The sequence below is a fragment of the Pyxicephalus adspersus genome, chromosome Z (assembly GCF_032062135.1).
Source record: "Pyxicephalus adspersus chromosome Z, UCB_Pads_2.0, whole genome shotgun sequence".
NCBI lineage: Eukaryota > Metazoa > Chordata > Amphibia > Anura > Pyxicephalidae > Pyxicephalus > Pyxicephalus adspersus.
The window spans coordinates 60,492,109-60,506,753 of NC_092871.1; the positions used below are offsets into that span (position 1 = coordinate 60,492,109).

Genomic DNA, 14,645 nt, shown 5'->3' on the forward strand with positions numbered 1-14,645 from the left:
ACAAAACCTTACAACACAACAATGTTATGCTAGCTGTTAACATACATTGTGTTGAGGCAGCTCATTTTCTCTAATGGGAATGTTTTTGTTGCAATAGTTCAAAATTATTGGCACCACAATGCATGAAGGGCTCTTTCCCACCTAAGGGTTGCATTAATGCTCGCATTTTTCACGTAATGCAAAAGAAATGCATTGATGTGGTGTGTTGTCTTTAATTCTCAATAGAACCCCAATACTTCTTGCCAATTCAGTGCAGCTTCACATGGGGTCCTGTGTTGCTCAGATTGCTGTTGTATATGAGACCCACGGCCATTATTCAGCAGTGACTCGGGAAGATAAAATCACTGTTTACTTTATCAAATGACAGTTTTATCAACAGGCACTACTAGTAGGGTCTAACCTCTCACGTTCAGTGATCATTGACCGCATTTGTAAGTTAAAGCTGAACTCCAAAAAAAAAAACTGAACTACCCCCTGCACTGTAAAGGTTAACTGGTTGTTTTTACTGTTTAGGTTGGCTATACAAATCACTTTTATTCACCCTTATACTCCCACCCCTGACAGCCACCATTTTCCTCCTCACTTTGAGTTGTGTGCGGGAGCTAAGGGTCCAAACATATAATACAGGACTGCTGGTCCTGCAGTGTACACGATGACCACAAAATACCTGCAACCAATGGAGTGCAGAAGAATGTAATTTGAGTGATGAACAAGGGGAGAGGTTCCACCAGGACATTTCTGTTATGGAAACAAGGAATCAAGGCCAGTGCAACCCCAACATGATTGGCGACTACTGCTGGTTTCTGCAACGGGAGACAGCAGAGAGCCACAAATGCAAAAGCAAGTGCCTGAAACATTTCTGAAGTGTACATGTGCGTTGAACAAGGACTCAGAAGAAATATGTGTAATTGTATATGTTGTTGCAACATAAAACTAGGTTTTTGTAATGTCATAGAACTATGAGGACAAAAGTTAGTTATGCATAGAGATTACATAGTAACTGCGGAACGAGAGAATGTAGCTAATAGTGTCTATACACGTAATTACCTTTAGATGCTGATGTCCTAGGCAGAATCGGACTTCAGATTTGGATTCAGTGCACTTGATTTAGTATAGGACATAGAATGGACTTAGTATAGATAAGACCAAATTAGCAGACAAAAAAAATTTTTTTTTTTGTGATGCAGTGATTGGGCCACCCAAAACACCGCAGTGGTCTAAACTATTAGACACGCATTATTTTTGACCCAATCCAGCACAGCATTATATTTTTGTAATGCACAAAATGTGCTGATGCACAATTCACTTGTATTGTAGCACACAGTAATACACAAGCGTTGTTCTACCAGAAAGTTTCTTGTGCTAATTAGGCACATTAGGGTATGTGGCAAGCCTGAACATTTTCTATAAGCTACCTTAACGCAACACACATTGACAAACCATACCAACCCAATTAGTCACTAACATATTGTACATTACATTTGTTTCTGTGTCTGTCTATGGTAACCCAAAAAGTGTTCTGGTAAAACTGGATCACAAAGTGATCACATGACACATTTAGGCAGCGAACACTTTGACTTTATCCAATGAAAGTCCTCAGTGTGACGAATGCCCTCTCAGCCCCACCCCCTGTGCATAGACTTTCCAGCAGGCTCAGCAACAGTCCAGCACCAGCAGGCTGAAGAGGGGCCATCACGGGGCAAGGTTAACCACTCTGTGAACCCTTGCCAAGCACACCTTCACAGACTGCCACCACGTGCTTAGACGGAAGCATGCACCGTTACCCTTGACACCCGCAGTTGTGCTCTGCTTCTTTAGTGTCACCCACTGCCACTCCAGACAGGGATGTCTCAGAAATCACAATGTTTATAGTAGCGTTTCGGGTTAGCAAGGTACACTATTTCTACTTAGAGCATTCAGAGATTCAGCTTACATATATATATAGCTTTTTATAGTGTTTAATAAGTAAAAACATACAAAAACAGTGCATAAACAAATTAAAGAAAAATATAGACTAATCTAAGAACAATAATAGAACAATACCAGAACTATAACAACAGCAAAAAATAACTTGGAGTTGGTTTGCCTTGGCCCAGGTTGCTGTGTAATGTCCAAGTTATTAGCCAGAGTCACTGGGCTCCCTACAGTGCTCGATCTGTCAGTACCATTGTTCTTAACAACAAGATATCAGTGAGAGCTCCCTCTGCTAGCCTTACATGGCTTTTTCTATGCCAACCACAGAGGTGGGACTAATACAACAATCCAATGACAGCAGGGTGGGGGCTGTCTGAAGCACTGTCTCCACATGGGTTATTATGCTCTGTGGACACTTCCCAAAATGTCCTTGTTCTAGCCAAATATAAATATTTTCACAAATACAGGTTTTAAGAACTGCCAATCCCCAGATTATTAATCACCACAAAATAAGGAGTTCACAGAGACCAAACTAGGTATGTCTGGGACTAATGGTTCACCAGGACAGGCTAACTATGGATTACAGGCTTTCCTGAGGCCTAGGAGACTAGTCCTTGGTCTCGAAATGCTCACCATAACGATCCAACTACTACTTTATACAGAATGGTATATTGGAAATACAAAGATTATTATTATTAAATAGGTTTCAAAATACATTTTAGAGTTCAATCAGGGGCCACTCTTCTAGCCTTATCTGAGTTTTATGACATATAGAGACACTCAACTCAACTTTCACAATGGGTGTGGTAAACTACAGGGTCTGGAGGATGCTGGTTGTCAGATCAAGAACTATCTGATAAGGGAAAATTTATGACTCTGGTCTGTTGGAGAGACAAATTCCAACAAAAACATTTTAAATGAAGACCTTTTTTATTATTTTAAAAGGAAAATCTGGACTTAATATTTTACACAATTTCACACTGAGTGGACAGCAATGCAAGTTCAGCTTTATGGTTTCATTTTCTGCCCCAAAGTGTGCAGTAGAGGAGTGTTCAGCTTTCAGCTTTTGCATGCTTGTGGTGTTGCAGTTATTTAAAAGTCAAAAAGGCAGGCAGTACAATTTCAAAAGCAGTTCATAGCAGACCTCAAATTATTCTTAGTACCAAAACAATGAAACTGGGGTTTGCAGCGTTAAGTTGTCTCCTTAATTTTTTAAGTGCACATTTTCCATAACTGATATCCCATATAAGGAAAAACAACACAGCTGCAGCCAAAAACAACTAACCCCCTGCAATATATGTCCGTACGTGCAGACAGCAGAAAATAACATAACAAAGGTGTAGAGCTGCAAATACTGCTGCATTGGCAAAACATCTCCAAGCACAATGCTGACAACGTTCAACACGTATCACAGCAAGGGATACAATACACACGGGTCATATTATGCAGACTGCAAGGGGAAGGTGCCAAACTACACCACACAGTGATCACCAGATGAGGACACATACGATGCAGGGGTGACAGACACCTCAAACAGCCTTGGAATGTGCCTGTCAGCCAGGTAATTCTTTGCCCGCAATGTGTTCATACTGCGAATCCTCCTCTGTCACCTGTCTGGGCTCCTCTCCTAAACTCCGCCCTCAAGTCACTGTAATCTCCTTGTACTGCCTCCCACCCACTGCTGTCCAGTGTCTCCTCCTGCCTGAGTCGCCTCCTCCCGAGCGATCCTGATCAACTGTGAGCCCAGCATCGCCCTCCACCCCCAACGATAAGCAAACCCCACCATTGGGCTGAACATGTTCATGTCACACCAGATAAACAACATCAGCACTGATACTGTCAACTACCAATGTTACTATTTATTTCCATCAACCACCATTATCACCATCCCCCACCACTGACCATCAGTATCACCATCCATCATCACTGACCACCAGTATCACCATCCATCTTTACTGACCACCAGTATCACCATCCACCACCACTGACCGCCAGTATTACCAATTCACCACCACTGACCGCCAGTATCACCATCTACCATCACTGACCACCAGTCTCACCATTTATCACCATCAACCACCAACGTTACAATGCACCACCACTGACCACTAGTCTCACCATCAACCATCAGTGTCACAATCCACCACCACCGGCCACCAGTCTCACCATCAACCACCACTGACCACCAGTATCACCATCCACCACCGGTAGTATCACCATCTACCACCACTGACCACCAGTGTCACCATCCACCACCACTGACCACCAGTCTTACCATCCACCACCACTGACCACCAGTCCCACCATCCACCACCACTGACCACTAGTGTCACCATCTACCACCACCGACCACCAGTGTCCCCATCTACCACCACTGACCACCAGTCTCACCATCCACCACCACCGACCACCAGTCTCACCATCCACCACCACCGACCACCAGTCCCACCATCCACCACCACCGACCACCAGTCTCACCACCCACCACCACTGACCACCAGTCTCACCATCTACCACCACTGACCACCAGCCTCACCATCAACCATCTGGGTCACCATCTACCACCACTAACCACTAGTACCACCATCTTCCACCATTGTCCACCAGTATCACCATTTACCACTATCAACCATAAGTACCCAACATTGCCCACCATGATCACCACTATCATCCAGTATCACCACAAACCTATATTAAAGCCATATAACCCCATCACCCACCGCAACTAGGGGTACCCACTAACACCACCCTCCGGCAACCGGCATTATGTGCACCTGTCACACCTGAGCAACAACATCAGCACCATCACCATCCACAGTTATCACCATCTGCCACCCTAACCTATTTCCACCAATATCACCCATTAGTTTTACCATCTATCATCATCACTCTCCAACCCCAGCAATGAGCACAGCTCACCACTAGGCTGCATCTTCCCATTTCACATCATAAAAGAGCAAAAACATCAGCACCAACTTCATCAACCATCAGTATGACCATCACCCACCACCAACACAAGCAAACACCATCATCACTCTTACTAACAGTGCAATGTGTGCCTCACCAAAGAGCTGCACATGTTCCTGTCACATAGGAGCAAGAACAACATCACCACCAGAGGCACCCACTTTCCTAACCATCTACTACCAACCCTATGTGCACCCTGCCATTAAGCTGTACATGTCTCTATTGAACAAAAGCTTCAGAAGCATCATCACTACCATCATCAATCAGTATCACCATTACCAACCAAGCCTCAGGAAAGGTGGAGTAAGTACAAACACAGAGAATGAATACAACAGATGTATCACCAACATTTTTCACCTCAAGATTTTGAGAAAGATAAAAAAAAACTGGGGTTTTGAGTGGCTAAACTTCAAAATATATTTAGTATAAATGCTTGCATAACATAAGTGAGGTAATACAATTACAATGATGATATATATTTAAACAAACAATGTAGGGTTGGCTTCCCCATGCAAAAACACAAAGGAGAATGCCAGGTAAACTAAACAAAGGCCACCTGACAAATTCCTATTTTTACTATTTTTATACGAAACATGGTTCCATCCTCACACTCTAATTCTTCCTCCCTCCAGTGTCTGTGTCTAAGCTACAACAACAATCATTCATCCTATAGCTGTGCTTTCCCCCTGTTAGCACTGCAGGTCGTGCCGGCGCCACTGCTCCTAATCGAAGGTACGGGCGCCGGGTCCTGTCTTTCAGGTAACCTCCTTCCTATGTTCTATACCTGTGTTGAGACTTGCTCTGGTGTTGAGCTGGTGTGGGTATGTCTCTCCTTGTCTGAGGTAACACACGCCCTCTGTTTTCCCCAGCCTATGGGTGATTACCTGCAGGTACTTAAAGGCACCTCCTACTACAGGAAGTTGCCTGAACAATCTCTGGCTTCCTCTGTGTTACTCTCTGTGCTAAGGTGTGTTCCTGTTTTGCTCTACCGTGTACCGGACCTTGCTGACGATTTTGGACTCTGCCTGTTTGCTGCCTGACCCTGACCTCGGATACGTTTTGGACTTTGCCTGTTTGCCGCCTGACCCTGACCTTGGATTACGTTTCTGGACTTCGCCTGATTGCCGCCTGATCTTGATCTTGGATCCTTGCTTCCTGACTCCTGTGGTCAGCTGCCACTGGCCTGGGGATTGCTCTGGAGTGGCACCTGGCAGCTACCCCGCAGCCCAAGCCTATCCTCACCATCAGGTGCTCTAGCAAAGACCTGGTAGCTGCTTAGTCACGCCCCTCCGGAGTATAACCAGTCAGTGGCACAGTGGGTCCACACCCGCTTGCATAACACCCCCCTCCCCCTGTGCCTGCCCTCACTGACTAGCGAGGGGCCCAGAGCCCTGCTTGACAAGGCATCGGTTAACCAGATGTTGCATGCTGAGATCACTCACTCTGTGTGTGACTGGCATCCTATCCCCCTTTAATCCAAAGCTTTACTTTGGGTTATTGAACCACACTTTTGACAGATAGGCAGCTTGATTGGCCAGTGAGTAAGGGCAAGTGTGTATGGGCGGAACAAGCTTCAGATTTGTCTTTAGCACATGCGTCACCCCTCAAACTGACACCACACCCCTATCAACATGCTTCCTCTCTCTCATAAAAGGACAGGCATACTATCACTGTCTCTTCCGTGACTGAAGTTAGAGGATCTGTCAGACAAGCTGCATGTGAGGTTATCTGAGAGTCTCTTTGTTTTTACTTGTTCCTGTGTTGTGGTTTGTAATGACCACACCCCTTGTGTCAGGTGCAGCTGGTGGTCATTACTGCTCCTCCATTTAGTCTGGCCTCACACTTCATGCTATGGGGTTGATATTCACTGCTGGGATGTGAAGAGCTGGTGTGTTGTGCCATCCAGAGTTCCTGCTTATATATCTGCTGTTAAGATAAGTTGGATTACTTTTGGTGTTTTGTTGTTTTTTTGTTGTTTACTAGGCCTCAGGGAGACACTGGGTCTTTCATAAGGGAAGGAACCAGTAGTCTCAAGCCAGTCACTACTCCTAGGACTATGCAGGGCTAGTAGGGCCTAGGTTCCTGTGTATGAGTATTCCCACCATCAGGGGATACTCATACTGTTAGGAGTTAGGGCTAGGTTAGGGTGTCTGCAAGGGATGACCATTCCCTTTTCCCTAGCCATTGGAGGCCTAGTACTGAGTATAATCTTTCTGTTTCCCTCCCCTCCCTGTTATCCGTGACATTATCAACCACCCAAAACCGCTATTTTTTTTGTTTGTCAGTGCAGCTATGGATCCTATCTCTGCACTGGTTGAACAACTGCAGGGGTTGTCTTTGGAGGTAGCTGACCTCCGCACGACCGTCTCTCACATACTGAGACTACGGCAGCTGGTTCTGACAGCAACAATCAGACCTGTCCTGAACCCAAGGTGGCGCTCCCAGGCAGATTTTCCGGGGGAAGTGACAATTTTATTCGGTTCAGGGAGTCGTGAAAACTGTATTTTAAACTACGTCCACACTCTTCGGGGGACGAGAGTCAAAGAGTGGGTATTATCATTTCATTGCCTAAAGGCGACGCTCAGTCTTGGGCTTTTTCGCTGCCGACTGGATCTCAGTCCCTCCGCTCGGTGGATGAATTTTTCAGAGCGCTAGGTCTTATCTATGATGACCCAGATCGGGTTTCCCTGGCAGAGACCAAGTTGTGTGGCTTGCAGCAGGGAAAGCGTTCTGCAGAGACCTATTGCTCTGAATTTAGGAGGTGGGCTACGGATACTGAGTGGAATGATCCTGCTCTCCGTAGTCAATTCTGTCATGGGCTATCTAAGAGCCTGAAGGACGCATTGGCGTTTCACGAAAATCCTGGGTCATTGGAAGCAGCTATGTCCCTTGCTGTACGCATGGATAGACACCTGAGGGAGAGATCTAAAGTTCCTCAACCTCAGGACGTACAATCCTATAAGATGGCCGCCTCTTCTGACACGTTGGGTGGAGAGACGCTTGAGGTCATGTCTGGTGACGAACCAATGCAGTTGGGGGGAGCTACCTCTGAACCTGGGAATAAGAACTTTGGGCATAAGAAGGGACTCTGTTTTTTCTATGCAAAACGGGGACATTTTGTCAATGTCTGCCCTTATGTTCAGCGCCAAGGTAAAAACAAAAAAAAAGGGGTGTGTTTAACTCTCATCTCTCACTGGGTGGTCTGTGTGGGGAATCAGAGAATTTACTTTTGTAATTTACCGTTAGTACTCGATTTCTCCTGTCTGCTGAGGTGGCGCTAGACTCCAAAACGGTGGGAATTGAAGTTTTTATTGACAGCGGGGCAGGGATAAACCTAATCGATGGTCAGTTCGTTTGTATGCATGGGTTAACAACTAGTGCATTTGACAAAAATATCTCGGTGTTTGCATTTGATTCCGCTCCTCTCACGCAGAAATGTTTGTCACAAATGGTGCATGACATTCATTTAAAAGTGGGTGATTTTCATCAAGAATCCATCTCGTGCTTTGTGTTGGAGGGTCTGCCTGCTCCGTTGGTGCTAGGGTTACCATGGTTAAGCAAACATAATCCCACTATTGATTGGCAAGTGAGACAGATTCTTGATTGGAGTGAATATTGCATAGACAACTGTCTTAACACATCGCTTTCTGTTGTAACCACTAAGGTGTTACCTTCATTTATTTCTGAGTTTTCTGACGTATTCTCTGAAAGTGGGGACCAGGAGTTACCTCCACATCGGGAATATGATTGCCCCATCAACCTTAATCCTGGAGCTAAGCTGCCCAAGTCTCGGTTGTATAATCTTTCTGAACCCGAAAGAGCGGCCATGCGAGAGTATATCACCGAGAGTTTGGCTAAAGGTCATATTAGACCATCCAAATCTCCAGTAGCCGCTGGGTTTTTCTTTGTTAAGAAAAAGGACGGAACTCTTAGGCCATGTTTGGACTTCCGTGAGCTTAACCGTATTACTGTCCGTGACCCTTACCCCCTTCCTTTAATTCCAGATTTGTTCAATCAGATTGTCGGCGCCAAGGTGTTCTCTAAATTGGATTTGATATATTCTGGTAAGAATCAGAGAAGGGGAGGAATGGAAGACGGCCTTTAATACCCCTGAGGGTCATTTTGAGAATATGGTCATGCCTTTTGGGTTAACCAATGCTCCTGCGGTTTTTCAACATTTCATTAATGACATCTTTCATCATCTGGTGGGCAGGTTTGTTGTGGTGTGTCTGGATGATATAGTTCTCCAGACATAGTGACTCATCAGGATCATGTGAAGCAAGTGTTACAGATCCTTAGAGAGAATAAATTGTATGCGAAGATAGAGAAATGTGTTTTTGCAGTTCCGGACGTGCAGTTCCTGGGTTACTTAATCTCAACTTCAGGTTTTCGTATGGATCCTGAAAAAGTCCGTGCGGTGTTGGACTGGGATGGACCCGAAAATCTGAAAGCACTTATGCGATTTTTGGGGTTCACCAATTACTACTGTAAATTTATTTTGAATTACTCGACTGTGGTAAACCTTTAACAGACATGAGGAGGACAGGCTCAGATTTCTCAGTCTGGTTAGATGCGGCATTACAAGCCTTTTCAGCTGTTAAAGAGTGTTTCGCTTCTGCTCCTATACTGTGGCAACCAGATGTGTCACAACCATTTATTGTGGAAGTTGACACATCTGAAGTAGGGGTAGGAGCAGTCTTATTGCAGGGTCCTTCACCTAGAAAATGGGGCCCATGTGCTTTCTTCTCTAAAAAAACTCTAATGTGGAGAGAAATTATGATGTAGGTAATAGAGAGTTGCTGGCCATAAAGTTGGCTTTTGAGGAATGGCGTCATTGGTTGGAAGGAGCGATTCATCCTATTACGGTAATTACCGATCACAAAAATCTGGCATATTTGGAGTCAGCTAAACGTCTAAACCCAAGACAGGCCGGATGGTCGTTGTTTTTTACCAGGTTCAATTTCATTGTCACCTATCGCCCTGGGGTTAAGAACGTCAAGGCGGACGCTTTGTCGCCTAGCTTTCCTGGGGGAGGTGATTCAGAAGATCCTGGTTCGATATTGTCGGAGGGGGTAGTAATATCCGCCCTCTATCCCGATCTGGAGGCAGAGGTATTGGAGGCCCAGGGAGATGCACCGGATTCTTGCCCTTCAGGGAAATTGTTTGTTCCTTATGAATTACGACATAAGGTGTTTGAGAAACACTACTGTACAGTTCTTACAGGACACCCTGGGAACAGATCCACGGTCGATCTCATCTCTCGTAGGTTCTGGTGGCCGGGGTTGCGTAAATGTGTTGAAGGTTATGTGTCAGCGTGTAGTACTTGTGCTCGTACTAAGGTGACACATACTCGGCCTTCTGGGTCCCTACGTCCGTTGTCAATCCCATCCCGACCTTGGACTCATTTATCCATGGATTTTATCACTGATTTGCCGAATTCCTCAGGAAAAACTGTGATTCTGGTGATTGTTGATCGCTTCAGTAAGATGCCACACTTTATTGCATTGTCAAGGCTACCCAATGCTAAAACCCTCGCACAAGTGTTTGTCGATAACATTGTGAAGCTTCACGGTATTCCCTCGGATGTGGTGTCTGATAGGGGGACTCAATTTGTTTCCAGATTCTGGAAGGCGTTCTGCACTCGTCTTAGGATACAATTGTCCTTCTCTTCGGTCTTTAATCCTCAGTCGAATGGACAGACTGAATGCACTAACCAGAATCTGGAGACCTATTTGAGATGTTTTGTCTCAGAGAATCAGGAGGAGTGGTCTTCATTTTTGTCATTGGCCGAGTTTGCCATAAATAACCGTAGGCAGGAGTCCACTGATAAGTCGCCGTTTTTTGGGGCATATGGGTTCCATCCACGATTTGGCACATTTTCTGGTATTGAGACTTCAGGGATTCCTGAAGAGTAAAGATTTTCCTCTTCTGTCATCTATTTGGCGGAGGATTCAAAACAATTTAAAAAAGATGGGCAACAAGTATAAATGTATGGCTGACAAGAGACGTATGAGTGGTCCGGACCTAAGAATGGGTGATTCTTCATAAGGGAAGGAACCAGTAGTCTCAAGCCAGTCACTACTCCTAGGACTATGCAGGGCTAGTAGGGCCTAGGTTCCTGTGTATGAGTATTCTCACCATCAGGGGATACTCATACTGTTAGGAGTTAGGGCTAGGTTAGGGTGTCTGCAAGGGGTGACCATTCCCTTTTCCCTAGCCATTGGAGGCCTAGTACTGAGTATAAACTTTCTGTTTCCCCCTCCCTGTTATCCGTGACACATACCATCATACCTCTTTTTAATGAACAGCCTCTCATTTACCACTGCTCCGATCTGACAGTCTTAGTATACCTTAAAGTCACCTAGTCATCTGGTAAGTCATACCTTCTCACATATATACACATATCTATAATAAAAATGGTTTTAAAACAACTTTAGTTATACCTTTCACAGTATTTTGTCAGAATGCTGAAAAAGATTATTGACCAACATTAATACAATAAATAATAATATATCTGATTGATATGTTATTTGTATTCATCTCCAATCAGCCATTCTTAATTCAAGTTTATATTTGATCATTTTTAGTTACCACCTTCACACCTTCTGTTTCTGATTAGTGTTTCATTGAACAAGACTATTCTCAAATTACCACTTCTAATATTTAAATCTGATTGTCTTCTTGCGTAATTCTAAAACTAATTCCGACCTAAAGGAATGCTTGAACACTACTAATGAACCATCATATTGATCAAATTGAAAGTTTTTTTTGATTCTCTATTAAAACTATTTTTGTTTGCCTATATTAGCTGCCTATTGTAAGGCCTAGATCAATACCGGTATTCCCCAGACACCAATCCCCCAATCTTTGCCGCAGTCTTCACCTATAGCAGCCCCCGCTCAGCCTCAGGAGACTGGTTGTGTCTCTCAGCACTCAGTTGCCCCAGGACTTGGTGCGCAAAGGATGGTGGATGATGCTGGAGAAAGGCCAGCAGCTGACCTGGTGCCCACCAATGCAGAGTACAGAGGCACAAATGCAGAGTATGAAGTGACAGGAAATCCAAAAAACTAGCTGAGGTCAAAAACACAGGAAATCAGTTCATCCAGCGAAATACAAAGGCAAAAACAGAGTTGGGGTCACAAGCAGAGGTAGGTCCAGGCAGAGTTCAAATGGATAGTCAGAAACAGGTGCAGGTCAGTAACGGAGAAGACTCACAAAAACACTCCAACACAGGTAAGCCCAACAGATGCTATAACGGCACCTCTGACTAGAAGCAGAGAGGCTCTAAAGCCCCAGCAGCCAATGACAGCCTGGGATTAACAGGAACTACTCAGCTAATCAGCTGCACATAACTCAATTCCTTTCAGCTGTGCAGCCCTAGTGCCGAGGTGCTGAAGGAAACCTCAGCCACAGGGATGCTGCAACCTACAGGGCACTGATCCTGCAACCCCAGTGCTACCGCGAGCGCATGTGCCGCAGGGTATAGGCTGCGCGCACCCTCCTGAGGTGAGGTATCGCCTGGGATCTTATGCCCAGAGAGTGCCTCCTAACACTTATTAGACTAACTTGTAAATACTTTATGATTTTTTTTGAATTCTTTAAGTCAGTATTATTATTTTTAATATTATATATCATCACCAATTATTATTATTTACTTTAGGCATTGGTAATTGTGAAAATATCGTCAACTGTATTATTATTATAATATTATGCATTTTCTATTCTTGTATATTTTATGTGATTGCTTAATCATTCAACTTTGCTTTATTATACAGTTGTTTGAATAGTTTCTACATGTTCCCTGAGGAAGCCTGATGGGCGAAACGCGTCAGAATTGAGACAATTACCATTCCTACAAATAAGACTTAGTCAGGTGGCTTTTGTTTGGTTTACCTGGCATTCTCCATTGTGTTTTTGCATAGGAGAGCCAACCCTACATTGTTTAAATATATATCATCATTGTAAATATTGTATTACCTCACCTATATGGTATGCAAACATTCATGCTAAATATATTTTGAAGTTTTTACCCACTCAAAACCCCAGACTTTACTCTTTGTTTTTGTTTTTTTTTATATATTACCACTGGGCTAGGCAAACAATATACTTACAAAGTAATGCCAGTTAAACACTTTCTTCTCTCTCTTAGGTTTCTTTGGATGCCATAAAAATATTCTTTTATTTTTGCAGAAATGTTATAGAGGAAGTAAGGCAGACATGGCATTCTTATGCTCATATTCAGAATATTACAAAAATTGTTGTTGTTTCAGGTAGTTTCACAGGGTTGCTTTACTTTATTTATTAAGGTTAATGCGAAACAAAATAAATAAGAACAATTGAATAAAACTTTATTTGTTTTTCTGTTATTTGGAAATAAATACTTGAAAAATTTCAAAGATATGCCTTATGTATGTCAGCACTTTTAGATCTTTTCATGTGTTTTCTAATTCATTTAAACCTATTCTCATAAATAAAAACTGCATTTTTTCAGAGCTCAGTAGCTCAAGGTAAAATTTATATATATGAAGTGAAGGAGTTAGAGCAGCCTTTCTCTAACTTTTTAACATGGGGGAACATTTAAAAATGGAAAATTGTTGTCATACTTACCTGTAATTTTCCTGTCCTGTAAATTTCTTCTGACAGATTACAGTTAGGTTAGTTCTGCCCCTTGATTTCCATAGGACCACCTTACCAAAGCTATAAAATTAACCTCCTTCTCCCCTGCAGGTGTTCTTTAACCTCCCTAGAGGTAACCCCGAGTGTGATTTGGGGCAGAAAAAAAGTTGCTAAAAGTGGTAACCCTGAGTCACACTCGGGGTAAGTAAACCTATGGGAAGGTTAGTAAATAGAGCGATTACCTGATCCCCCGGCGTCCCGCGCCATCCATCGCCCCAATCTCTGTCTTCTTCCTCCGGCCGGCTTCTGCACACAATGGCCCTGATTCATCAATAAAATCCGCGCTCGCTGGAAGCGCGAAAGTACGCGCGACCATTGAGCGCGGTTTCCCGCGGTCCGGAGTCGAGTGCGCTCGTACACTCGCCTCCTCACTGCCAGCCGGATTCCTGGCTTGATAATAATGAGCAATAGGGGGCTCGAATCTTCCAATTAAGGCGATTAGATTTCAGCTGCGCTATTAAGGAGGATCTGTTAAGCTCAATGGTGAGATCATAGCAATTAATTAGCGCATACCTGCTCTCTGTTCTGTGCATAATTATCTACAGTCCTTTACAGGTCAATTAGAATCTTTAATGCTTCATTAGATTTCAGCTGCGCGATTAAGGAGGCGGCACCGGCCGCGAGCTTTTTCAGTTGCTGAATAGCGCGATGGCGTACAATTTCGGATAGCGAATACGAATGCGCGAGCGATCATCCGATTCTGCTTGATGAATTAGGGCCAAATGTGTCACCGGGGAGTTCCCAGAGACGTCAGTGCGTGTGTACGTTGCCGGCGGGGTGGGGCAGGAAATTCAAAATCCATTTGTATTGCATTCAATACAAAATACCTGTATTGAATGCAATACATTGGATTTATACGTGTAAAAGCAGTACATTGTTTTCAAGAACATTTATTTTACACTATATGTAATAGTATGAGTATAATGTGTATTTTTTTGAAAAAAATTAAAAAAACATTTTTTTTTTAATAATATAGATTTTTTAATTTATTCAATTTATTGTTTTTACAAGATTTTGTGTTTCAAACTTTATTATACTCATACTAATATAATATACTGTAAAATACATTTTCATGAAAAACAATGTAC

General features: G+C 43.6%; 1 protein-coding gene across 1 annotated transcript in view; it reads left to right on the plus strand.

The window, feature by feature from the left end:
* CERCAM (cerebral endothelial cell adhesion molecule) overlaps nt 1–14,165 on the plus strand; it is a 461,142-nt gene extending 446,977 nt beyond the window's left edge. Inside the window, exon 13 of the mRNA XM_072429680.1 lies at nt 14,113–14,165. The gene's annotated coding sequence lies outside the window, so the exon portion shown is untranslated. The remainder of the gene's footprint in view (nt 1–14,112) is intronic.
* The last annotated feature ends 480 nt before the right edge of the window (nt 14,166–14,645 follow it).